The 12,647-nt window shown below is 41.3% G+C and overlaps 1 long non-coding RNA gene across 4 annotated transcripts in view; it reads right to left on the bottom strand.

The window, feature by feature from the left end:
* Positions 1-1,465: 1,465 nt before the first annotated feature.
* Positions 1,466-12,647, bottom strand: part of LOC134208653 (uncharacterized) — a 41,055-nt gene continuing 29,873 nt past the window's right edge. For 2 of the 4 annotated variants that reach the window (XR_009978688.1, XR_009978685.1), the window contains exons 2-4: positions 7,679-8,206; positions 3,691-4,522; positions 1,466-3,607 (exon numbers count right to left, since the gene is read on the bottom strand). This is a non-coding gene — a long non-coding RNA (uncharacterized LOC134208653). Of the gene's footprint in view, positions 3,608-3,690; positions 4,523-7,678; positions 8,232-12,647 lie in introns of all 4 variants that reach the window. The other 2 variants (XR_009978686.1, XR_009978687.1) reach the window with 2 other exon arrangements.

Raw genomic sequence — 12,647 nt, 5'->3', positions numbered from 1 at the left:
AAGTATGGGATTAACTGATGGAATTTGTCAGAAAAGCATAAGTTTTTCTTTGGTTTAGGTGAATATTTATGGATTATGTTTTCACGATGCTGGCTGTTTGTGTTTACATCTTAAACCGTTGTTGCCAGCTGCTCAAACACACCAATAACAAGATCATTTTTTGCTCCGATTTTTCAGTTTTTACAATGCTTCGAATGTTTCGAAGTACAGAATCAATAAGATATTATTACTGCATCAATACATAATGCGTTAGGGAAAGATTGATTAATTTTATCGATATTTTACATGTTTCCGGGCCCTCCTTAGTTGTGCGGTAAGACGCGCGGCTACAAAGCAAGACCATGCTGAGGGTGTCTGGGTTCGATTCCCGGTGCCAGTCTAGGCAATTTTCGGATTGGAAATTGTCTCGACTTTCCTGGGCATAAAAGTATCATCGTGTTAGCCCCATGATATACGAATGCAAAAATGGTAACTTGGCTTAGAAACCTCGCAGTTAATAACTGTGGAAGTGCTTAATGAACACTAAGCTGCGAGGCGGCTCTGTCCCAGTGTGGGGATGTAATGCCAATAAGAAGAAGAAGAAGAACATGTTTCCGCTATGATTTCATAATAGTTCATATCGACATCACTGTCTGTTACTGATCAATGATTGCTTGCATACGACGCTACCGGCGACGTGCAGAGTGTTGAAACCGGCGCCGTCGTTGGCATGGTGCATTACTGGGGGAATTTTTTCACTTTGTTCACTTGCTTATATATCTTCCCTAAATAAGCGATATGTAATAATATCATCGTACCGCCGCGTAAATTGAACTTCGAACTAAGTCCAGATTTACTTTTTTAGTGAGAAAATAGTCAGGTATGTAGTCAGTATATGAATTAAAATTATCGGTGCATATCCGAGTGGGTGGGGTGGGTGATTGTTTGACTGTGTTGGTAAGCCGCAAGGCAGCCATTCTGAATGACATGTCATGAAGCCTTAAGCGAAGTTGAAGAAAACGACCCTTATTTGTCTTATTTGGCTTAATTTGTCTTACTTGTCTCATTTGGCTTATTTGTCTCATATGTATTGTTGGTTTTCTTTGGTTTACTTATCTTATTGTTTTATTTCGCTTCATTGTTTAATTTGTCTTATTTCGCTTGATTGTCATGTTTGTCTTATTTGGCTTCTCCCATTTTTCTTACTTCACTCATTTGTCCTATTTGGCTTACTTGTCTTCAAAAATAATTTTTTTAAGCTCTTTTTAGAAGAATGTATTCAACCGTCTAAGACGAATTTACTGCCGTTATACGCATAACTGTCCCATGTATATAGGAAATCCCAACAAACATGGGACAAATATGCGTGAAACGGCCGTTTAGTACTTTCCATTGAATTCCACTACGTTTTGTTATCTTTGCAGATACGTATTTCGACCTCAACTGTGAGGTCGAAATACGTATCTGCAAAGATAACAAAGCGTAGTGGAATTTAATGGAAAGTATTAAACTCATCTTATATAATGACACACTGGTGGTATAAGTACCATGATATAAGAATCTTGAAATGAGTAACGTACCGATTATTGTCTTCATCAAAGATAGTCTTGAAATAATTTTCTTGTCCTCTTGTACCATGGTACAAGTACCACAGGTGTGTCCTTAGTATTAGATGGTTTACTTGTCTTGTTGGTCTTATTTGGCTTACTTGTCTCATTAATCTCGTTGGTCTATTTTGGTTTATTTGTCATATTTAGAGCCGATTTCTTCACCTCCGCTTAGTTCTTAAACCAGGTTTAAGCGTATGGGTAAGCACCGCGGAGGTGAAGAAATTGGCCCTTAGCCTAATAGTCTTGTTTGTCTTATTTCGCTTAATTGTCTTGTTTTTCTTTATTTGGCTTATTTGCCTCATTTGTCTTTTTTGTCTTATTTCGCTTAATTGTCGTGTTTGTCTTATTTGGCTTACTTGTCTCATAAGTCACGTTTGTATATTTTGGTTTATTTGTCTTATTTGATTTATTTGTCTTATTTATTTTAATTGTCTTGTTTGACTTCTGACTTACTTGTCTTATTGGTGTCAGACCATTAGGCCGACCGGTCATTGGTCATTCTTCCTTCTTCATTCTTGCTTCTTCCTTCTTTCTTCTCCCTTCTTTGTTCTCCGCTATTTCTTCTTTCTTATTCGCTCTACTTTCTTCCTTCTTCTTACTTTAATTCTTTATTTTTCCATCTTTCTCCATTCTTTTTTTTTCTTTTCTTTTTTCCTTCTCTTTCTTCCCTCATCTTTCTACAATCTTTCTTCTTCCTTCTTCTTTATCTCTTCTTCATTCTTCTATTTTCTTTCTTTCTTGATCCTTCTTCATTCTTCCTTCTTCGTTGCTCCTTATTCCTTGTTCTTTATTCTTTATTCTTTATTCCGTATTCCGTCTTCCTTTTTCCTTCTCCCTTTACTATTCTTCCTTTTTCCTTCGTTCTTCTTTCTATTTACTTCTTCCTTCCTTATTTTTCCTTCTTTCTTCTCCATTCTTCCTTATTATTTATTCCATCTTTCTTTTTATTTCTTCCCTCTTCCGTTTTTCTTCTTCCTTCTTCATTTATTCATTTATTTGGCTTACTTTACTAGTCTCATTTGTCTTATATGGCATATTTGTCTTATATTGCTAATTGTCTTGTTTGTCTTATTTGGCTTACTTTTCTATAAGAAAATTATTTTGAGCTTTTTAGTGGAATGTTTTCACCTGTCATAAGACGAGTTTATACAATCCCATTGAATTCCACCACTTAATTGTATCTTGACAGATACGTATTTCGACCTCAATAGTAAGGCCGTCTTCAGTGTCTCGTACTTGACTCGACTCGACAGGTTACTTTTCTAGTTTGTCTTATTTTCGTCTTATTTCTCTTAATTGTCTCATTTGTCTTATTTGGCTTACTTTGTCTCGTTAGTCTCGTTTGTCTATTTTGGTTTATTTGTCCTATTTTGCTTAATTGACTTATTTGGCTTACTTGTCTCATGTATTATTTAGCTTACATGTTTCAATTGTCTTACTTGTCTCTTTTGTCTTCTTTGTATTATTTGCCTTACTTGTCTTGTTTGTCTTATTTGACTTATAATTGTCTGATTAGTCTTGTTTGTATTTTTGGGTTTATTTACCTTATTCCAAAAATGAAGTGATTAATTTTGTTTAACAAATGAGTATGCTTGAAAAAGTAAGCATAAAATTAACAAAACTGAACTTTTAGTGGAATGTCTTCGCGGTGGAATTAAATAGGATAGTAGGAACTCGTCTTACGAAAAGTGGAAATTGATTTGTATTAATTCCATACAGAAATAACAATGGAAATTGTGCGCAATTGCGTGCAAAAATTAGGTCTGTTTTGGACTTTCTAGTAGGGGGGTTTCAGTCTCCTAATTTTTTACAGCCACATTCAATAGAGCGGTGGGAAATGTGGAAAAAAAGTCCTCCTTAGCCTTAGTGAAAAACAAAATGAAAACCTATCGGCCTCTCTCCGCTGGTGGGTAACATAAACTCATCTCCAAAATCAACCGTGTCTCCAGGGCTCTACCGATGTCAATCGTTCCACCGTTACCGATTCTTGTCAACCGCAGTCGAATCAAATCCACAGTCTGAAATTAGGAGGGAGAAGAGAGACAGATTATAAATATAAGATCTTAAAAATATGTTTTAGGGTAATCTGAATCCAACTCACCTGCTGTGACACCGAGCTGATGGCCGGCTCGTTATGTGCGACAAAATCTGCTTCACAGTGAAGAGCCGTGTTTCCACATACCATATCAACATATACTGAGAGTCTAGCCTCGTATTAAAAACCTAATGGCCATACAAAATCGAATTACTCGATACAGTACGGTGCGCCAGATTCCACCAAGGCCAACGCCATAAACGTGCACCTGCTTATACAGGATTTGCTCGATGACTTTGACCAGCATGTGACGTTCCTGACTTTTGAGAAGTGAGACGATTCGGTTGAGCAGCGGTCCAGTGCCGAACTCAAGTGCTTTATCGATAATTTGGTGGACAGATGACTTTTACATCGGAGGAGTTCCGTACTTGGATTTAAAAAAGCAGTTTCATAATTTTGCTTCCGTTTGCTATTCAGGGCTTGAGCTTGAGCTGAGAGCTTGCCGAAACTTCCGGTTTCATAAAAGGTATACTCCCTTTGGGTTGGTTGATGGTAAATTTGACGCTGTTGTCCTTGACTTGAGCAAAAAACAAGGATGGGTTCCTGTCGGAGTTGGGTTTGATGTTGCCATGTGCCATGCAGAGTTGGTGTCATCGCGATCGAAGGTGCCATCACTGAGGGGGTAGTATTAAAGAGTGTCTCGTTTCGAGATCGACGTTTTGAAGCTGGTGTGGTGTCCTCCGGATGTCCGGGATTAATCGTTTGGTTTAAGGCGTGCCGACGAGTTACACTTGATCGTGCTGACATGACGTCCCAAATGCGGAGGCTTGGTGTTGCCATTGCTTCACTTCCGTCTCCATTGAAATTGAAATTGTTGCTTCTACTAACTCCTGCGAATCTGTAAGACAATACCACGTTTAGACTTAGTTTAGACTTACTTTTCACACAACCTAATGCTGTCCAATAAGTAGCTCAAAGTAGCTCGAAGTTATTCCCATCGCTCTCATGTCTATTTGTTGACAAAAAAAAAACGAGCAGGACAGGAACAACTTCGAGCTACTTCAAGCTGCTCATTAGACAGCAGAGTAGGTTTCAACTATTCCCATTGCATTCTAAATGCCTTACGCCGGAGGAATCCCTACTGGATTCCCGAAGAAATCCCCAGAGAAACTCTACTGAATTTTTGGAGGAATCACTACTGAAACACAATGCCTGAAGGAATCCCTGCTGGATTACCGATAGCACCCCTACCGGATTTCCGAATGAATCCCTACTGGATTTCCAAAGGAACTCCTACTGAGTTCCCGAAAAAAAAGTTAACTGGATTTCCGAAAGAATCCCTACTGGTTTCTGGAGGAATCACTAATGGATTCCCGAAGAAATCTCGAGAGGAACTGAACTGAATTGTCAAAAGAATCACTACTGAAACACTATGCCTGAAGGAATCCCTCATGGATTCCCATAGGAACTCCTTCTGGATTCCCAAAGGAACTCCTTCTGGATTCCCAAAGGAACTCCTTCTGGATTCCCAAAGGAACTCTTACTGGACTCCCGAAGGAATCCCTACTGGACTCCCGAAGGAATCCCTACTAGACTCCAGAAGGAATCCCAACTGGACTCCCAAAGGAATCCCTACTGAAGTCCCGAAGAAATCCCTACTGGATTCCCGGAGGAGTCCCTGCTGGATTTCCGGAGGAATCCCTGCTGGATTTCCGAAGGAATCCCTACTGGATTCCCGATGGAATCCCTACTGGATTCCCGATGGAATCCCTACTGGATTCCCGAAGGAATCCCTGCTGGATTTCCGGAGGAATCCCTACTGGATTCCCGAAGGAATCCCTGCTGGATTTCCGGAGGAATCCCTGCTGGATTTCCGGAGGAATCTCTACTGGATTCCCGAAGGAATCCCTACTGGACTCCCGAAGGAATCCCTACTAGACTCCAGAAGGAATCCCAACTGGACTCCCAAAGGAATCCCTACTGAAGTCCCGAAGAAATCCCTACTGGATTCCCGGAGGAGTCCCTGCTGGATTTCCGGAGGAATCCCTGCTGGATTTCCGAAGGAATCCCTACTGGATTCCCGAAGGAATCCCTACTGGATTCCCGAAGGAATCCCTGCTGGATTTCCGGAGGAATCCCTACTGGATTCCCGAAGGAATCCCTGCTGGATTTCCGGAGGAATCCCTGCTGGATTTCCGGAGGAATCCCTACTGGATTTCCGGAGGAATCCCTACTGGATTCCCGAAGGAATCCCTACTGGATTCCCGAAGGAATCCCTACTGGATTCCCGAAGGAATCCCTACTGGATTCCCGAAGGAATCCCTACTGGATTCCCGAAGGAATCCCTACTGGATTCCCGGAGGAATCCCTACTGGATTCCCGGAGGAATCCCTACTGGATTCCTACTGGATTCGAAGGAATCCTACTGGATTCGAAGGAATCCCTACTGGATTCGAAGGAATCCTACTGGATTCGAAGGAATCCTACTGGATTCGAAGGGATCCCTGCTGGATTCAGAAGGTCCTACTGGATTCAGAAGGATCCCTACTGGATTCCCGAAGGAATCCTACTGGATTCGAAGGGTCCCTGCTGGATTCCCGAAGATCCTACTGGATTCGAAGGAATCCTACTGGATTCGAAGGAATCCCTGCTGGATTCGGAAGGAATCCTACTGGATTCCCCAAAGAATCCTACTGGATTCCCGGAGGAATCCTACTGGATTCCCGGAGGAATCCCTACTGGATTCGGAGGAATCCTACTGGATTCGGAGGAATCCCTACTGGATTCCCGGAGGAATCCTACTGGATTCGGAGGAATCCTACTGGATTCCCGGAGGAATCCCTACTGGATTCCCGGAGGAATCCCTACTGGATTCCCGGAAGAATCCCTACTGGATTCCCGGAGGAATCCCTACTGGATTCCCGGAGGAATCCCTACTGGATTCCCGGAGGAATCCCTACTGGATTCCCGGAGGAATCCCTACTGGATTCCCGGAGGAATCCCTACTGGATTCCCGGAGGAATCCCTACTGGATTCCCGGAGGAATCCCTACTGGATTCCCGGAGGAATCCCTACTGGATTCCCGGAGGAATCCCGGAGGAATCCCTACTGGATTCCCGGAGGAATCCCTACTGGATTCCCGGAGGAATCCCTACTGGATTCCCGGAGGAATCCCTACTGGATTCGGAGGAATCCTACTGGATTCGGAGGAATCCCTACTGGATTCCCGGAGGAATCCTACTGGATTCGGAGGAATCCTACTGGATTCCCGGAGGAATCCTACTGGATTCCCGGAGGAATCCCTACTGGATTCCCGGAGGAATCCTACTGGATTCGGAGGAATCCCTACTGGATTCCCGGAGGAATCCCTACTGGATTCGGAGGAATCTCTACTGGATTCGGAGGAATCCTACTGGATTCGGAGGAATCCTCCTGGATTCCCGGAGGAATCCCTCCTGGATTCGGAGGAATCCCTACTGGATTCGGAGGAATCCCTACTGGATTCGGAGGAATCCCTACTGGATTCGGAGGAATCCCTACTGGATTCGGAGGAATCCCTACTGGATTCGGAGGAATCCCTACTGGATTCCCGGAGGAATCCCTACTGGATTCCCGGAGGAATCCCTACTGGATTCCCGAAGGAATCCCTACTGGAGTCCCGAAGGAATCCCTACTGGAGTCCCGAAGGAATCCCTACTGGAGTCCCGAAGGAATCCCTACTGGAGTCCCGAAGGAATCCCTACTGGAGTCCCGAAGGAATCCCTACTGGATTTCCGGAAGAATCCCTACTGGATTCCCGAAGGAATCCCTACTGGATTGATTTCCGGAAGAACTCTTACTGGATTCCCGAAGGAATCCCTTACTGATTCCCGAAGGAATCCCTACTGATTCGAAGGAATCCCTACTGGATTCCCTGAAGGAATCCCTACTGGATTCCCGAAGGAATCCCTACTGGATTCCCGAAGGAATCCCTACTGGATTCCCGAAGGAATCCCTACTGGATTCCCGAAGGAATCCCTACTGGATTCCCGAAGGAAAATGTTCTGACACTTACCCTTGTGAGAGTCACCGTAGTGCAATGGCGATTTTTTCGCTTCCGTGGATGATGAACAGGAACTATGGTCCACTGATGTTGCTGCTTCAGATCGGTGAACTCATCCTGTTGCTTTTACAGTTCGTGGGATGAAATGATTGCAACTAGCTGATCATATCAAACAGTACTTCCTTTGTGGTTTAACCAGGGTTTCTAATAGCAACCGTTGATAGCCATTTATCTGACTTCAAACTAACCATTGGGTTTTCCGTCGGTAGGGAATGGTTTATACGACGAATCAGCTTCGTTTTGTCCACATGTTATTTCGCATCCGTTGGGGTGTCACTACCACCGCCGCCTCACTGTAACACATGAGACAAATCCCGTATCTTCTCTCGGTTTTTCGCGAAATCAACCGGACGAATTATCACAATTTTAACTTCCATCGGATTTATCGTCGGTAGTGAACGGTTATGATTAACCGAATCAGCTTCATTTTCTCCGTGTTTTCTGCTTCCAATGGACACCTTCCACGCAACCGCCACCTCACTGAAACACAAACCAAATCTTCTCACTTTTTGCCTTTCTCGTACAACAAAGTTGTACCGAAAAGGCTATCATTTCACTCCGAAAACGACCTTTTTATCTAGGACTCGTAGACCCTAGTGTTATATACCAATCGACTCAGCTCGACGAACTGAGCAAATGTCTGTCTGTCCGTGTGTGTGTCCGTGTGTGTGTGTGCGTATGTGTGTGCACACTAAAACATTAGCCAACTTTTCTAGTACTAAACCTTAATCGATTTTACCGCAGCAAGTTGCATTCGATGGAGAATGTTTTCTTTTTGTTCACTATTGAATTTCAAAACGGTTGAACTTCGCAAAAAATAGTAAATATTCAAATAGTTATCACATATGATTATTTCGGTATGAAATGCTCTCGGATGACAAGGTTATGTTCTCCCAAGACACAATTCGAAACTGACAGCATTCAGTTTTATAACAAGTTCAGTCTCAGCATCATGATGTCACATGAAAAGGCCTTTTCCATCGTACACCGGAAGAAAATGTAGCTACACAGAAAAATATAAACCCATAATGAGATAAAAAATACCCATTTTAAGGTTTTACGCACGGTAAAATTGGAATACTAATTTTCGGAGTACTTTCAATTTTCGGAGTACTAATCAATTTAAATAAAAATGGAGTCTGTTCAAATATTACGTAACGCAATAGGGGGTGGGGGGTTGTTCGATTTTTGTTACGCTTTATTACGCAAAATATAGCAGTGGGGGTCCTTCGAAATATTGTTACGCGGAAGAAGTTATTTTCACTGAAAAAAAAAAATATTCCAAAAATATTCATTATCTTTAAAAAAGCATGAATCATACAATAGATAATAATTTATTGCATCGTCGACGGAACCTTCAAATTCTACACAAATTAGGATCTTTTTCATAAAATAGCATTTGTTACGCGTTACGCATAGGGGTGGGGATGGTTCTGAAAATTGTAATGGATTGTTACGAGGGGATGGGGGGTTCTCAAAAACAACATTTTCCACGTTACGTAATATATGAACAGGCTCATACCTAAAAAATGCGATCCTTCATATTTCTAGAGTGCTTTGAAAATAGGTCGTATGTGCAAAAGAGAGTCTCTCTTTGGATCTATTCTCTTTCGATTATTACGAAACTATACAACAGTTTACTTCGAATTTCTTGGCAGGTATACAAAGACAATAGCTTTGTCTATCATGCTGAAGTAGAAATGTAGCAAAACATGCCAAACTAGCCGATATATTAGCGAAAGAGAGCGTGATCAAAGAGAATCTCTCTTTTGCACATACGACCTATTCTCAAAGCAATCTAGATTTATTATTACCGAGGAGTACCCGAATAGAAAATACAATAGAATTACATTAAAATATTATAAAATTACTATAGATTTTATTTATGAACAACCAATTCTATTGTTCTTCTATTGTACCAATTAATTTTCCTTATTGTTGTTCCAATAAACGTACAATAAAATCTATTGACAGAAAAATGTTGACAATAGAATTACAATAAATTCTATTGTAATTGCAAAAATTTGTTCGAGAAACAAACGATTTTTTTATTGTTACGGTAACTAACAACCCCTATTTTCTATTGTAAAACTTCCATTTACAATAGGATTTATGGTGGAAAACAATATTCTTAATTGTTATTCTATTGTGAGCCACAATAGAGTTTATTGTAATTACAATTAAATTTATCGTATTGTTACAATACTTTTTATTGTAATTCTATTGGACTTTTTTATTCGGGTGTTTTTCACTTTTTCGAAATTGTATACAGTATCCCCCCGCTGATCCTTAACTAACTTGATACAAGATATTTTAGTTACTAAATAAAGATTGTTGCTGTCCGGAACATCTTTTGCTGGCGAGGGTAGGGGATCTAAATGTCAATGAAGAAAAAATACATACGATTTGACAGTTTAGTACCACACATGTTTCGGACAGCAGAACAAAGGGAACCGAAGCAACAATCTTTATCTAGTAACTAAAATATCTTTTAACTTAATCCTTCGAGTTTGACATTTCACTTCAGCGCCTTCTGGTGACAATGTCATATGAATCATTGTTTCGTGTAACATTCTCGCAAGATGGTGGTAGAGGAGTTGAACGATGGATTTTTCAGAAAAATATTTAAGCTGTTACGTCTGTTTGTCTGTGGCATCATTATCGGTCGCGAGCATTTTAATCACTCGCGCAGCGCTGTCATTTTAGTTTCGTCACTCGTTTCTGTATAGGTCACTATTTTCGGCTCTCAATTGGGTTGCTGTATTCCGTACCGGTGACGTTTGACAGTATTGCTTTTGCATTGAAACTTTTCGTTTCGTCACTGAAACCATTGACACTTGTCTTCAGCGACTGCTTCCGCGATAGAGCATTTGCACATTTCATCAACTCATACATCTATATTGCTGTCAAAATGTGCATTTGACAACTAAATTTTCAGCTAAAAGCTCTATTTTTGACACCGGTGCACTCACACAACCAATCGACATCAGTTGTCAAAAAATCAGGAGTACCAACTTTACGACTATCTCCTTGTCGCCGAGTCTGGCGCTGAGTGCTCGGCGCGGAAACCCAAAGGTGGGAATAAAATTTTGGGGCTTATGCGCAATACATCAAATAGCAGCGCTCTTACCGCGCTACCAAATTTGGTCGCCTGTCAGTCCCGCTACCAGGGACTAATACCGGGATCCGACAGTCGCGATTTTCTCGTGTTGCGCTTAATTCTCAATCGGTGTAGGAATCCTACACGGTTAGATGACTTTACCCATTAATGGGTACTATGTTATTGATATTATTCCACCGTGAAAAATTCACCCATTTTCTTGAAAAGCTTTTCAAGAAAATGGGTGAATTTTTCACGGTGAAATAATATCAACAATAAAATAGTACCCATTAATGAAACAAATCATTAACCGTGTAGGTATACAACTGAAAAGACACTAAAGACGCTGTCACTTTTCGCGTGTTTCTCTCACCGTGCATTACTGACAGCATGATGTTTATGTTATGCTTGTCAAACGCCCGGTTTTTTTCTCTCTTTGATTGTAAGTATTTCGTTAGTAATTTTCAATATAAAACTTGAAATAACATTGATTTAATTTCCGTTCCAAGGACGCTCGTCAGCGGTTATCCGGTTTTACAATTACGCTCTACAGCCGGATCTGGACTTAAACACGGCAGCACAGCAGCGTCCTTGCAAGAATCGCGCCTAGCGGCTGAATTTTTCTTCGGATATTTCTGCATCCTTTGATGACTTCCCTTCGCGCAGGCGGATTCTTCAAGTCCGAATCGCATGGACGCTATTAACTCTGAAATTGCTTAACCTTTCCGAAGCCACGATCGAAGAAAAGGGTTTAATGATGACAACGATGACACAATCGGGATTTTCATACAGCTGGACTGTGCGCTACCATAAAACTTACTCCAGAAATGGATTTGATGTATCGTTGGTCCTGTCGGTCACATGAGTAGAAAGTAATTTTAAGGAATTTGGTCCAAATTTCAAACTATGGCCGCCACAGTGAGTGAAAAGTTTTCTCCAAGGATTGCATCGAGGACAACCAATCGGACAGCGGGAAGCCCACGATTCCCACCTCGTTGGTTGAGTATCGCATCCGAGCGACTGTATCTGCACATTGAAAACTGCCGCCGGAGTTGGCCCAAGTGGTAAACACTGTCACTTTCCAGGGACTGCACCCGGCCCCATCCCTACCTGAGAAGACAGTTCGTAACAGCGCCATTCCCGATCATTTGTAGAGGAAAGGATCGCACGTATCGAATTGCTCTGCAGGTATCGTTCTCATCTGTCACTTGTGAGCCCAAGCAGGGGAGATCTGGATCGTTGGTTATTTCAGATAATAGGAGTACGACATATTTTATTACTAAAATTCAAAAATACTCTGTTTATTAATAATTGAATTCACTGAAATGCCATGGTGATCTATTTTTTTAGGTACAGTATTTAAGCTTCTAAAATAGAAATCGTCTAAATAAATCCCTATCATCCTCAAGGATCAAAACCTTAATGCATGGTTTCCCAAACTGTGGATCCCGACCCCAGAAGTCGCGCAGAACAAATATTAATTGCAGCTCGAATGCCGAACCTTTTGATCATTTTTTCAGGAACATTATTTCAAGTTCAAACCGCATTTTATTTTAAATATCCATCACCACGCTATTTTATTCAAACATTTATGCCTAAAAGCTGTCCCCTAATGTAGTAAAATAAAAACGCTAACATTTTGACAAACAATACCATGTTCGTCATTTTTTGCATTTGTACAGGTAACGTGAATATTTTGTATGTGGAAGAAGCCGAAACAGATGACATTCTGATTCAATTAATGCCTAATACTACTTGGTAAAATGCCTTTTTTATAGGTGGGTCGCGAGACATATATAATTTTGATAGGTGGGTCGCATA

This window comes from Armigeres subalbatus, chromosome 2 (genome assembly GCF_024139115.2).
Source record: "Armigeres subalbatus isolate Guangzhou_Male chromosome 2, GZ_Asu_2, whole genome shotgun sequence".
Lineage (NCBI taxonomy): Eukaryota > Metazoa > Arthropoda > Insecta > Diptera > Culicidae > Armigeres > Armigeres subalbatus.
The sequence above is the reverse complement of the archived record's forward strand: the minus strand, read 5'-3'. Positions and strand labels throughout refer to the sequence as shown.